General features: G+C 51.0%; 1 protein-coding gene across 1 annotated transcript in view; it reads left to right on the top strand.

Annotated features, from left to right (window-relative positions):
• Positions 1-13,826, top strand: part of GAS7 (growth arrest specific 7) — a 167,704-nt gene that overhangs the window by 29,539 nt on the left and 124,339 nt on the right. The window lies entirely within an intron of this gene.

The following is a 13,826-nucleotide window of genomic DNA, read 5'->3' as shown; positions in this document are numbered from 1 at the left end:
GAGGGTCCCAGAGCACTGGAAAAGGCTGCCCAGAGAGGTTGTGGAGTCTCCTCTGGAGACTTTCCAGCCCTGTCTGGATGTGTTCCTGTGTGACCTGCCCTGGATTCTATGGTCCTGCTCTGGCAGGGGGCTTGGAGTTGAAGATCTCCAGAGGTCCCTTCCAACCCTTAACATCCTCTGATCCTCTTATCCTGTGATGTGAGAGTGCAGGGCTACAGGGTGGCACCTTGGCTGGGCTGCTGGGCTGGGGTGGGATGGGATGGCAGCTCCATATTTCAGCCTCTCACAGAAACCCTCAGATGTTGCAAGCATGTGTGTGCTGCAGTGCCTGGGGGCCTTGGCAGAGACCATCAGCCCTATGTACTTAGTATGAGTCCAAGGTCACTGATCCACAGAAGCCTTTGATAGTACAGCACAGGCTCGGGTCTGCCATCCTGTCAACCTCCATCTGATTTTCACCAGGGCTCTTCAAAAGCAGTGACCTTGGGTGTTTGTCATTCAAGCACATTCATCTTCACTGACATTTGTGAAGGCTGTTTGGCTTTGTGTTTCAGAACGGGTTGGAAAAGTCCTCTTGCATTTGTCATGTGGATGGAGGATTCCTGAACACAGGGGGAATATGACTGCTCAGAGAGGTGATGGATGAACAGAACAGAGCTTAGGCCTTCTGTTGCAGCCACTGTGCTGAGGGCAGCTGCTGGATGAGTGCAGAGTGCAGGATTCCTTAGCTGCCCAATTCCTTAGCTGCCTGGAGCAAAACAATCACATTCCATGGGTGCCAAGAAGAAGAGCTTCACCTTGGCACCCTTGGATTGGAACATGCTGCAGAAGCCACCTCCCTGACATGCTGGCATCTGTCACTGGAAGAAGATTTTAGCTGATAGCTGTGGTTGGTTTTACTGGTTAAGGGATTGATAGCAAAGAGAATAGAGACAGCCACTCTGAGCAATAGGGACTGGGGTTGGGTACTGAGGTTAGGAACAGCTGGGGGGGGTATGGCTGCTAGGGACTTCTGCTTCTGTCTGTTAGCTACTTCTGGCCAGGGCTTTGGTGTAGGGATGCTGCTAGGGATGTGCTCAGGACTTCTGTTAGCTGCTGGGTCTGCTAAGGGCTTCTGGGACTTCTGTTAAGGGCACTCTGAGACTCTGTGATGCTGGGGATTCTACACCACAGCAATAAAGGACTTCTGAGCTTCTCTGCTCACTGCATGTCTGGAACCTCATTGAAATATGGCAGTGGGGTTTGTGCCTTCATTCATCACCCAATGGCCCCCAAATTGGGGAGGAGCAACAGCCTTCCACACCCCTTTGGAAACAGCCTGGTTTGTGTGTCTGCAGGGTTTGGTTAATAGTAGTTGAATGACTTCTGTTTGTTCTTAAGTATCAGGATGAAGGAGAGGTAAAACAGTGGTCTCCAAGGCCTTATTCCCAATTGCTGCCAGTCCAAACCATTGCTCATAGACTCATAAAATCATTTTGGTTGGAAGAGACCCTCATGTCCAACCATAGTCATGCTCTTACAGATGAGTCCCTTACTCTCAGAAGAAACTCCCCCCAGAGATGAAGCAGATTTAAGCAAGGTTTTCCTTAATGACAGAACTCCAGCAGCAGAGGCCTTTGGAAGAAAATGATTGGTGATAATAATATTAAAGATTGCAGGGTGAATGCCAGCAGAAACACTACAGAGGCCCCACCCCAATTCTTCCAGCTTCAAGTGTTAACCTTTTCTGAGTAGCATTTGCTCAGATTAGGTTTTGTTTTCTTTTTCATGCATGATGTCATACTTTCAATAATATTTCCATTTTCATCCAAGCTCATCTATTCCAAGGCACCTCAGGGAGTGTCAGCATAGTATGACCTTAGGCAACAACTCCCCATGTGACACCCATGTATCTCATACTATAGTCATAGGCTCACTCCTCTGCTCCCAGAAAGGCTCAACAATTCCTACATAATTCCTTCTTTGTCTGCTCATTTCTTAATGATAGAATCATAGAATTGTCAGGGACCTCAAGGCTCATCCAGTCCCAAGCACCCTGCCATGGGCAGGGACACCTCACACTAGAGCAGGCTGCTCGCAGCCACATCCAGCCTGGCTGCAAAACCTCCAGGGATGAGGCTTCCATCACCTCCCTGGGCAACCTGTGCCAGTGTCTCTACTCTCATGGGGAAGAACTTCTTCCTAACATCCAATCTGAATATCCCCACTTCTAGTTTTGCTCCATTCCCCCCCCCCCCCCCCAAGTCCTATCACTACCTGACACCCTAAAAAGTCCCTCCCCAGCTTTCTTGAAGCCCCCTTCAGATCCTGGAAGGCTACAAGAAGGTCTCCTCAGAGCCTTCTCTTCTCCAGACTGGACAGCCACAACTCGCTCAGTCTCTCTCCATAGCAGAGCAGCTCCAGCCCTCTGCTCATCCTTGTGGCCCTTCTTTAGACACATTCCAGTGCTTCTTAAGGAAGTCCAAGCTACCCTGATGACTTCTATATCACCTCAGTTCCCAACCTTCCTCCCTGCAATTTAAAACCATTTTTATCCCACCTATGATGGATGGGAAAATCAGAGAATCATAAAATGGTCTGGGTTGGAAGGGACCTCCAAAGGTCATCCAGTGCAACCCCCTCTGAAGTCAGCAGGGACATCCCCAACTAGAGCAGGCTGTTGGGACCCTGTCCAGCCTCACCTTGAATATCTGCAGGGATGGGGCCTCAACCACCTCCCTGGGCAACCTGTTCCAGTGTTCCACCACCCTCACAGTGCAGAACTTGTTCCTTACATCCAATCTAAATCTGCTGTTCTCTAGTTTGAAACCATTGCCCCTTGTCCTGTCCCTGCAAGCCTTTGGCAACTATCCTTTATTTCAGCAGCTTGATTTGGTGCAGATGCTCTGCACTACATAAATGGTCTTATTTCAGGTATTTTTTTTCTAGCTCTCTGGTTTTTACTCTCTTCTGGACTAGCCAGCCTGCTCATATCTTAAAGACTGAGCCTCAACATTTGACCACAGCTTCACCTGAGGTCTTACCTGGTCCCTGTCTCTCAGGCTGCTCTCTTGTTTTCCTTCCCAGGCAGAGTGTACCACTGCTGGCACCTCCATGGCCTCACTCCCACCCTGGGGCTAGTGTTCAGTCACCTGGTGATGATCAGATTGGTTCAGCAGATCTCTCCATGACAAAATGCTGTAGGCTTTTCATGGTATTCTTCTTGTCTGCTCAGGGTCCTTAAAACATATCTAAATAATTGATGGAATTATTTTCCTGGGATCTGGAGTTCAAGTGTCTGTTCCACAACTCCATTTCCTTCTCTTCCCATTTCTCTGGTTCTGCCTTTTCTGTGCTGCCCCCTCCCTTCCTTCCCATAACTGTTGGCAATTGCTCTGAGATTTAGGAGCCAGTTCTTCAGAAGTCTGAGAATGAATTTCTCAAACTCAGTCTTCTCCAACTTACTCCTTCCCTACTGCAGGCTGAAATCTTAATCCTTTGTTCCTAGTCTGAGTGTGACAGGCACTTGGTCATGGCTCACTTCTTTATTAACAGATGACTCTTTGTTGAAGATCCTGAACCATGGGCAGCTTTCCTTATCTGCTGAGCTGCAACTGCCTCCCCTGCTTGGTCTTCCCCTTGACACTGCTGCATTTATAGAACATTTCCTGCTACTGTGAATGCTTCTCTGCTGATTTTATCTACTTCTGTGCCTGCCCACACTTCTGTCATAAGAGTAACTGGCAGCTTATTTTTCATTTTAAACCATCATGAAATGTTTCTTTCCTTACACACAGCAGTGCCAGGCACAAAGGGTTCCCAGGCCCAGTGACTTCTGGTGGTTCCATATTATAATTATTAAGATTCACTGCTGCAGTAAGAGGTAATTATATCCTGTGGAGGCAAGAGGAAGATGTACACTGAAATGCTTAATTGCATAAACAAGATTAACCTACTGGATGTAGAACAATTAAGCAGACAGAGTTTCTGTTTCTGCTTTGAGAGACATGGCTTGGTGATGAATCTTGAGCAAATCACATGTTGGACATGTGTCCTCATTGCAGAGTAGTCACAGAATCACAGAATCACAAAATGGTAGAGGTTGGAAGGGACCTCCAGAGATCATCAGGTCCAAGCCCCCTGCCAGAGCAGCATCACCCAGGGGAGTCTGCACAGGAATGCATCCAGGTGGGTTTGGAAAGGCTCCAGAGAAGGAGACTCCACAACCCCCCTGGGCAGCCTGCTCCAGGGCTCTGTCACCCTCACTGGAAAGAAGTTTCTCCTCCTGTGGAGCTGAAACCTTCTCTGTTCCAGTTTGTCTCCATTGCTCCTGGCTTATTGCTGTCCACCACCCAAAAGAGCCTGGCCCCCTCCACTTGACCCCCACCCCTCAGCTATTGATAGACATTGATCAGATCCCTCTTAGTCTTCTCTTCTCCAGACTAAACAGCCCCAGGGCTCTCAGTCTCTCTTCACAGGGGAGATGCTCAAGTCCCCTAAGCATCCTCCTGGCTCTCTGTTGGACTCTCTCCAGCAGGTCTGTCTCTCTTGAACTGGGGAGCCCCAAACTGGACATTATTCCAGGTGTGGTCTCAGCAGGGCAGAGAAGAGAGGGAGAAGAACCTCTCTACCCCTGCTGGAAACACTTTTCTTGATGCACCCCAGGGATTAAGTGGTCAGCTTTCCTCCCAAGGAGCACATTCAGTTCTCAGCTCTACAACAAGCTTTATCTGTGATGGCCATTAAGTGATACAGGCTTGGTGCCTCTGGCTCCCTTCAAATAGCTGCAGTAACTCAAAGCCAAAATTCCCTTTAAACCTGGTGGTGGTGGCAATAGGCAACTGCTGTGCTTGCTCATTCTGTAGGCAGCACACTTAGGCTGAAGCTTAGTTCTCATGGAACAGCAAAAGCTGTGAATTGCATGGAAATGATGATGTTTGGGGATGAGTTCAGCACTGAATTCTGTACTTCACAGAATCACAGAATTGTCAGGGTTGGAAGGGGCCTCAAGGATCAGCCAGTTCCAATCCCCCCTGCCATGGCCAGGGACACCTCACACTAGAGCAGGTTGCTCACAGCCACATCCAGCCTGGCCTCAAAAACCTCCAGGCATGAGGCTTCCACCACCTCCCTGGGCAACCTGTGCCAGTGTCTCACCACTCTCATGGGGAAGAACTTCTTCCTGACATCCAATCTGAATCTCCCCATTTCTAGTTTTGCTCCACTCCCCTCAGTCCTATCACTCCCTGACACCCTAAAAACTCCCTCCCCAGCTTTCTTGTAGCCCCCTTCAGATCCTGGAAGGCCACAAGAAGGTCTCCTTGGAGCCTTCTCTTCTCCAGGCTGCACAACCCCAACTCTCTCAGTCTGTCCCCATAGCAGAGCAGCTCCAGCCCTCTGCTCATCCTCATGGCCCTTCTCTGGACACCTTCCAGCACCTCCAGATCCTTCCTGGAACAGAGGCTCCAGAACTGGACAGAGAGCTCCAGGTGTGGTCTCAGCAGAGTGGAGCAGAGGGGGAGAATCCCCTCCCTGGCCCTGCTGGCCACACTTCTCTTGCTGCAGCCCAGGCTCTGCTTGGCTCTCTGGGCTGCAAGTGCTCACTGCTGGCTCCTGCTGAGCTTCTTATCCCCCAGCACTCCCAAGGCCTTTTCTTCAGTGACACTCTGTGTTCTTCTCAGGATGCTCAGTTACTCTGTGGGGTGAATTCCAATTCACCAATCACTGTTTCTAGGGATCTCCCTCCTGCTGGCTGCTTTTTGGGCTGTTTTCCTCTACTTGCATTTTTTCCAAGCCGAATATCAACTTGACGTTTCCTGTGAGTGTTTCTGCTGGCTCCACTCTGCTGTGTGTCTGTCCTGGCTGCAGCTGATCATCTCCAGCTGAGGAGGATCCCTGTCCTGGGCCTGCCTGCCTATGCTGGCTGCTGGCACTTCTGCTGAGGTCTGCCCTTGTCTCTGCAGTCCTTTCTACCATCTCCAGTATGCTGGCTTCTTTGTTATTCTTGTAGCTGGGCCAGCCCAGGACTACATGAATTTCTGGTGATCTGGATATTCTTCTGCTGAGCTGAAATGTTTGTGTGGTGCAGTTTCATTAAAAAGAGATGAAGTGGGCAAATGAAATCTGAGTTCGCTTTGGCATGCAGAGCTCTGAGGACATGAAACTCATGTTTTTCAGATGCTCAAAGGTATGCCACTCATTAGAAAGCAAACATGAACAGACTCTTTCATGTCAGCAGTGGGATGGTGAGGCATCCCTGTTGCCAAGGACTGGTCTGGTGAAATGACTGCTCACTTACACTCCTGGGTAGGTGGCATGTGGGAGAGAGACATGAAGGTCCTCTGCAGATGTTCTCCTCTGAATCAGAAAGGCCAGAAAAAGGAGTGGAGCCTCTGTGCAGGAGTACCAGCGAGGGGACAGCAGCTACAGAGACCACTTTGTGCTGCCAGGATTGATGTGAACCAGCTCAGTCCTTCCTGGGAGCAGCAGAAGCTACAGAAGGGACAGAGGAGAATATAGCTCTGGCACAGCAGAGGAGATCCTCTGTTGCTCTGCCCACCAAGGGTCTTTTTCAGAAGCAGCTGGTGGTGCTGCATTACCTGTGTGTTGCATTTGCACTTTTTTCCATTCCTGTAATGGGAAGAAGCTTGTAAACAAACATAGGACACTCTGGTGCCAGCAGGCAGCTGCCAGGGCTGTCCAGACCTTCCTGAGGGAGGGAGTCAAGGCAGCCAGGCAGAGATGCATGTGGTCATGCTCAGCATGTCCTGCCTGAGCCACCACCAGCGTTGTCAAGCCTGGCAGAGAAGGCTGATTTTCTGCCGTGGCCTCCCAGCCCTCCACCAGGGTACAAAGGTAGTCTCCTGCTTTGCATTTCCAGAGCAGGGACTGCTGAAAAAAGGCTGCAAGTGCAGCAGGCACTGATGCCAGCAGGGTCCCACCCACTGAGCCTGGCAGGGGAGCTGGGCCCCAGCACCACAGAGCCCTAGAGCTCCCAGCCATCCCTTTGCCACCTTGTGTCCCCAGCAGGAAGGGGCACAGGGCCTGGTGCTTGCCATCACAGCAGCCCTGCTCCCAGCCCTGCTCCTACTCCTGCCCCAGCAGTGGCTGCTGGTCTGTGTGGGCACAGCCATGGGCAGGCAGGGTCTGGGGTGAGCCAGGGCTCCATGAGGGACTATGGCCAGGGTTCAACAGCCTTGCTGGGCCTTTCGAGCTGTGGGAAAGGCTTCTCCTTTGCCTTTGGGTTTTGGTTTGCTCCTTTGTTAGGCACTGCAGCAGCAGCAGCAGCAAGTGAAGTGCAGCCTGGCGTGTGTGTGCCTGAGCGCAGGGAGGGTCACAGGCAGCAGCAGCCACATTCCCTGCGCCTGAGAGAGATTAGGAGGGAGGGTGCAGGAATGTGCATCTGGCAGCACTTTGTGTCTTGGACATTGCATTGTTCTCTCGGCATCTGAGGTTCCCAAAGTTTTGGTTGTGCAGGGCCATTTAATCCAGGGAACATCAGGTCGGGGCTGCACAGCAGATTTCCTGTGCAGGGAAGCACGGCTCAAGAGAAAGTTGAGGATGGTTGTAAATAAAAAGTCCTCATCCAGGCTACCTGCTAGGAGCTTTATTTGGGGGTCCTGACCTGCCACAGCAACAGAGGGAAGGAAATTTCATCTTAAAATGCAGGGAAATGTAGCTGTAATGTTTAAGCCTGGGACCGGGAACAGAATCTGCATGAGCCAGTCCAAAATTTATTTTAGTTGCCTAGATTTGGAGATAACAGTTAGGGTAAAATTATCTTAGTAGAAATGCAGATTGGTAATGTAAGGTTCTCTGGGACCTAGCCCCAACATCTTTCCTAAAAGAGATCAAATATTTAAAGTATTTTTAAAAGTAATTAAAGATAAACACAGAGCAAATTATTATATGGACAGTCTCAGAATATTCTTTTGTTGTCTTCTTTTGAGAAGGATCACAGAACCACAAGATCAGAGGATGTTAGGGGTTGGAAGGGACCTCTGGAAATCTTCAAGTCCAACTCCCCTGCCAGAGCAGGACCAGAGAATCTAGCACAGGTCACACAGGAACACATCCAGACAGGGCTGGAAAATCTCCAGAGGAGACTCCACAACCTCTCTGGGCAGCCTGTTCCAGTGCTCTGGGACCCTTACAGCAAAGAAGTTCTTCCTCCTGTTGAGGTAGAACCTCCTGTGCTGTAGTTTCCATCCATTGCCCCTTGTCCTGTCCCAGGGCACAAGTGAGCAGAGCCTGTCCCTGTCCCTTCCTTCCTGACCCCCAGCCCTCAGCTATTGATAGACATTGATCAGATCCCCTCTCAGTCTTCTCCTCTCCAGACTAACCACCCCCAGGGCTCTCAGCCTCTCCTCCCCAGGCAGTGCTGCAGTCCCTTCAGCATCTTTGTAGCCCTCCGTTGGAATCTCTCCAGCAGATCCCTGCCCCTCTTGATCTGGGGAGCCCAGAACTGGATGCAATATTCCAGCTGAGGTCTCACCAGGGCAGAGTAGGAGAACACAGCAGCTCTGTAGGTCTGATCAGAATCTCTTCTATGATTCGTTACTTGCTTTTCTAACTTAGAATCATTGTCCCCACTTGCTCCCAAATGTTTTTGCAAGCAGACACTTCTGGCAGATGCCTGCAGCAGAGGTGGAGGTTGCTATGCTGTAGCTGTGCAGCGCACGCTTGTGTGTACATGTGGGAGAGAGTCTCTGGAATTTAAGGGAGAATCTCTTCCTTCCTAGAACAGGCCCTGATTGTTAGCTCTTGTGATTGCTTTGTGTCTGGGAAGCTGCAGAGCACAGCAGTGGAATCCTCCTTGTTAAAAAACCTTCGGGATGCATGCACAGGGATGCAAGGCAGGGCATGTCCTGGCACGGCCCCCTGGCATGTGGTGCCTGTTTCTGAAGGTATGGTGCAGAGGCACAATGCACCCTTGAGAGGAAAATAAGATCCCTTTTGTAGTGATTTTTATCTTTTTCATGTTATTTTTGTTCATATCTTGCTCTTTTTGCACCTCTTGTGTTGCTGGAGTGGAAAAGTGTCCCAGTTCCATGTACACCACAAAAGCGAGGGACTGTTTCCAGCTGTTTCTCATCATCCCTGGGTGAATCCCTGGACACCTGCAATCCTGCCTGGAGCAGGGATTTTGCTGCTGGGGGCTGTTCTTTCTGCATCTCACTTCTGTGGCTGACACTGGGGCTTTGTTTACCTGGCTGCTGTGCTCTGGGTCAGGTGGTGTGCTCAGAAGAGAAGATGTCTGCAATTCCTGGGGGCTGTGGGGCAGGCTGGAGGCAGGCAGGCTGCCAGGCTGCTGTGGCAGGGCAGGTGGAAGGCTCAGTAAACAGGTGGGCAGCCCATGGGAGCCTGTGAGCAGCCAAGGGTCCCCTGCGTGTGTCTGAGAGCAGGATTTTGTTCTGGGGACCAGAAGGGGAATGCAAAGTGTGGTGCAAGGCAGCAAGTCCCTGCCTGTGGTCAGGAGCAGCACTGAAAGAGCCCCACGGTGAGGAAGGCACAGGTTTGCTTCTCTTAGTTATATAATGTCTCTAGCACATTATATAACCAGTATATATTGCATAAGGGCTTTCCTATGGGAGCAGTTGCTTCTTCACATTTGTCTTCAGGTGAAACCCTTGGCATTTGGGGGGTGGCCATGGCAGGAAGGGGGATGGCAGCTGCCCACAAAGACTGGGGGGGGCTTGGGGCTTCTTCATGAGCTTGGCAACTCGCTGCAAGTGAAGTGAAGGATCCAGTCCTGACACTGCATCTGCTCCTATGAAGCCCTCAGTGCTTCTTGGCCCTGGCTGGAGAGAGGGGAGACGTTCCCATGCGCTTGGGCAGGCTCAGGGCTCTGTCCCAGCTGCTGAGGTTGTGTTGTGTCAGCATGGACAGGAGGGAGTGCTCCAGCAGGCTGAGCTGTCCTGCAGCACACAGGCTGGAGGACAAATCCACCAGCACTTGGCATCACTCCCAGAGGTTCCCTGTCTCCACAGCCAGCTGCACTCAGAGGGCCCTAAGAGCACAGAACCAGCCACACTGCCCAGCTCTTTGCCTGCTCTACAGCCTGCTGTGGGGCACTTCTCTGCCCCCTTTGTCTGTGCAGCAGCCCCAGGAGAGGGCTCAGACTGCACATTTAGGTGGCTGAGGGAGTTTCTATCTTTAACTGTTTCCAGTGCAGATCTCCTGGGGCAAGCAGGTCCCTGGCTGCCTCTTTGACCTGTGACCATCCTGCTGGTGTGTCATGCTTTGCAGCCACTCAGAGGGGGCTGTGTCCCCACACTGTGGCATTTCAAACTGGAGACAAGCAGCAATGCTGCAGCTGGGCTGACCTGGCCTTGTGACTCTCTGGGCTTATGTGGGTGACTCTTACAGTACAAGGTTTGCTCAACAATAGTCCTCTTGTCCCTGGCTGCTCAGGACAACAAAGCCCTTCAGAGCACTTGACCCTGGTGCTTGGCCCTTCGTACCAGATGCTGATGTCAGAGATGGAGCAACACATCCCTCCTGATGCCAGGGCTCCTGCCTCCTCCTGGGCTGCCCTGGCACAGGCACATCCAGCTCCCCAAGTGCTGGCACAGCCTTGTTCCCAGACTTTTGCCTTCTCCAGCCATTCCCACTCTACCAACCCATAGTGTGATAATTCACACTTGGGCAAATCTTAGGATCCAGGACAGACAGACTGTGGCAAATCTCCAGGCATCAATTCCCCTTGAGAGGATGGAGTTGGAACTCAGGTAGACCATGTGTAACAGTGTGAGAGCTGAAATCCCCCTCCCACACCAACAATAACCGGGCTGGCTCAGTCTGGAAGCAAATGCAAGCTGTATTGACAAGCAAATCTACAATCTATGATGAAATGCAATGGATATGCACAAATAGACTCTAGTCACAACATTTACAAATAGGTACAATCAACAGAAAAGGACAACCAAGCTCCCTTTGCTTCTCCCAAGGGGCCTCCCCCCCAGCCAGAAGGAATCCCCCCAGACTCCTCTGGCAGAAGGCAGGGAGTCAGGAAGCAGAGAGGCTGTTAGACTTAGCTTGCCAAGGTCAGTGTCTTATCTTCAGCCAGAAAAGAAGAAGCAGCAGCAGACAGAAACCAAGCAAGCTGAGACTGCCCAACTCCCAACCTTGTTTTGAGTAGAGGTTCTTAAACATTTCTCTCTCTCCATGGAAGTGTTTAGAATAATCATTGTTCTGCTTTCTTATACCCAAGAGTGATTTATTTCCATTCTTTCACTTTCTCTGCTCAAACTTTGTGAAGAAAAATTAAAAAGACAGTCTTAAAAGCATCACACCATCCCTAGTGAGCTCAGCATAGGCAGAGCTTGGGCATAGAAACATGAAACTGTGCTGCCATCAGCTCTGGATCTGGAGAAGTCAGCTTTGGCCACATCCTGTTATTTCCAGACACCATGGCTTCATTTCCTAGTCAGAGAAAGGTATGAGGGCAGAGCACTCAGTGTGCTGCTTGCTGCTGACCCAAGCTGGCTGTGTTAGTGGGGCATGAAACATTCCCTGCCATCCACAGCCTCTACTGTCTGTGCTAGTTAGCAAATTAGGTGCCAGATGTTAACTCTGAAGAGCAAGAAACAGTGGTGCTGAGAGGAGCACAAGAGGAATGGGAGAGTGATAACTTCTTACACAGAGATGTGGTGGAGCTGCCATCCCTGGAGACATCCAAGCTCAGACTTGATGTGGCCCTGTGGCAACCTGATCCAGTTGGAGGTGTCCCTGCTGACTGCAGGGGGGTTGGACAAGATGCCCTTTGAGGGTCCCTTCTAACCCAGTGCATTCTGTGATCTGTGATTTTTTATTTTTCTTTGGGAAGAAGAAAAAGTGTGGCAGGCATTCCAGAGAAAGTCCTTCACTGCTACAGGGACACAGACTGCTGGGAGGGCTTGCTCCATGCTGGGGAGCACAGCTGGGAGGTACCAGCCTCTTAGCTTCTGTATGGTACCTATGCTGACTGCCCCTGAGGGGCTCCAAGGCCACATGTTGATGTTGAGATCTGCCTCTTTTCTATTCAGTACCCCACACCTTAGCTCTGAGGCAGGTGTTTGTAGTATGTTGTTCTGTTTTTCACACCAGTGCTGCAGAGCTGAGCTACTGCACAAAGGCAGAATGCTGCCCATTCCCCCAGAGCTGCGACAGGGGACAGGCACCTGTGAGGTGTCTCATTGCTTAGCTTTGGACTGGGATCATTCCACCTCAGCTGATCATCCTTCACATCAGCACCTGAAAAGATGAATACCAAAGGCTGAGAATCATAGAATGGTCTGGGTTGGAAGGGACCTCCAAAGCTCATCTAGCCCAACCCTCTCTGCAGTCAGCAGGGACATCCCCAACTAGAGCAGGTTGCTTAGAGCCTGCCCAGCCTCACCTTGAGTATCTCGAGGGATGGGACCTCAACCACCTCCCTGGGCAACCTGTTCCAGTGTTCCACCACCATCATGGTGCAGAATTTGTTCTTAACATCCAATCTAAATCTGCTCTGCTCTAGTTTGAAGCCATTGCCTCTTGTCCTGTCTCTGCAGGCCCTTGCAAACAGTCTCTTTCCAAGTGCTTGTGCACCATGTTAGGGGCTGCTGAATCAGGAAGCCCACTACAGGCAAGGCTGCAGGAGCTCCATCTCCCCATATCCAGACAGCAGGGAGGCTAAGCTTGTGTTGCCAGTGTGCATGTGAGACAGGACAGCCACAGCTCAGCACAGGCAGAAACACTCAGCACTCAAACATGGCACCAAGCAGCCTCATTCTCTCTAGCTGAAAAATGGTGAAGTTCCATCAGTGGGGAATGGAAACATGTGTGCAATGGAGAGCACTCCAGGCACTAGCCTGAGAGTCTGGCCAGGACCTGGCTTTGCATCCCAGTCTTCCCAGTTGCCTCCAGCTGGTTATGCAAGGCCCTGAGCCTGCAGCTCCCCTCTAGCTGCTGATTTGCAGAGCTCCTTGGACACAGCAGCACAGCACAGACATACATGGAAGATGCTCCCAGTAACTGGATGCAGAAACCCTGCCTGCTGGGCAGAAGAGCCATGGATCCTTCCACCTCACACACACAGACAATGTAAGCACCCAACAGCCACAACTTAGGGCCCCTGCAGTAGTTGGCTTGGGTCTCCAGGACCTGCAGTAGCAGCTCAGACACCCTCTGCTCTCTCCAGTATATGGCCAAGACTTAATGTCTGTTCCCATATCTGCCTAGTCCAGCTCGATCAGCACCCACATGGCACACCAGTGCTCCAGTCTCTGCAGCTGCTGGCACTGCAAACACACCAGCCCCTCTGACTTGTGGTCTCCCACTGCAGTTGCTGGCACTAATTAGACCTCTATGCATGCACATTCATGCTGGATGGAGAGGCCCTTACCCAGCAAAACTGTTAGAAATGGGTTTGAAGAAGACAGGACAGACTGCAGTGATCAGACCTGGGGCAGGAGCAGACAAATGTGATGACCATCTGCCTATTTACATGCAGCTAGCTCCTTTCATCCCCACACCCTTCTGTCTTCCCACACTGGTTTTCCCCCTTCCCCCACTTCTGTTTCCTCCTCTAATTGCTTGTCTTGTAAAATCCCAAGATGCTCCTTCCCTGCATCCAGTAATGAGTACCATACCCTAGAGACAGTGTCCCTCTGTAAGATGATGTAGAGAGCCTTCCCTTGACTCACTGTGATGCTTTTCACCCCAGACACTGGGGCTGATTGCTCTCATGCACAGGGGAGGACCCAAGCAGAGTGCTCTGTTTGTGAGATTAGAATCAGAGAATCATAGAATGCTCTGGGTTGGAAGGGACCTCCAAAGGTCATCCAGGCCAACCCCCTCTGCAGTCAGCAGGGACATCCCCAACT

This window comes from Indicator indicator, chromosome 29 (genome assembly GCF_027791375.1).
Source record: "Indicator indicator isolate 239-I01 chromosome 29, UM_Iind_1.1, whole genome shotgun sequence".
Classification (NCBI taxonomy): Eukaryota; Metazoa; Chordata; class Aves; order Piciformes; family Indicatoridae; genus Indicator; species Indicator indicator.
Note: the sequence above shows the minus strand (reverse complement) of the source record. Positions and strands in the feature narration are given on the sequence as shown.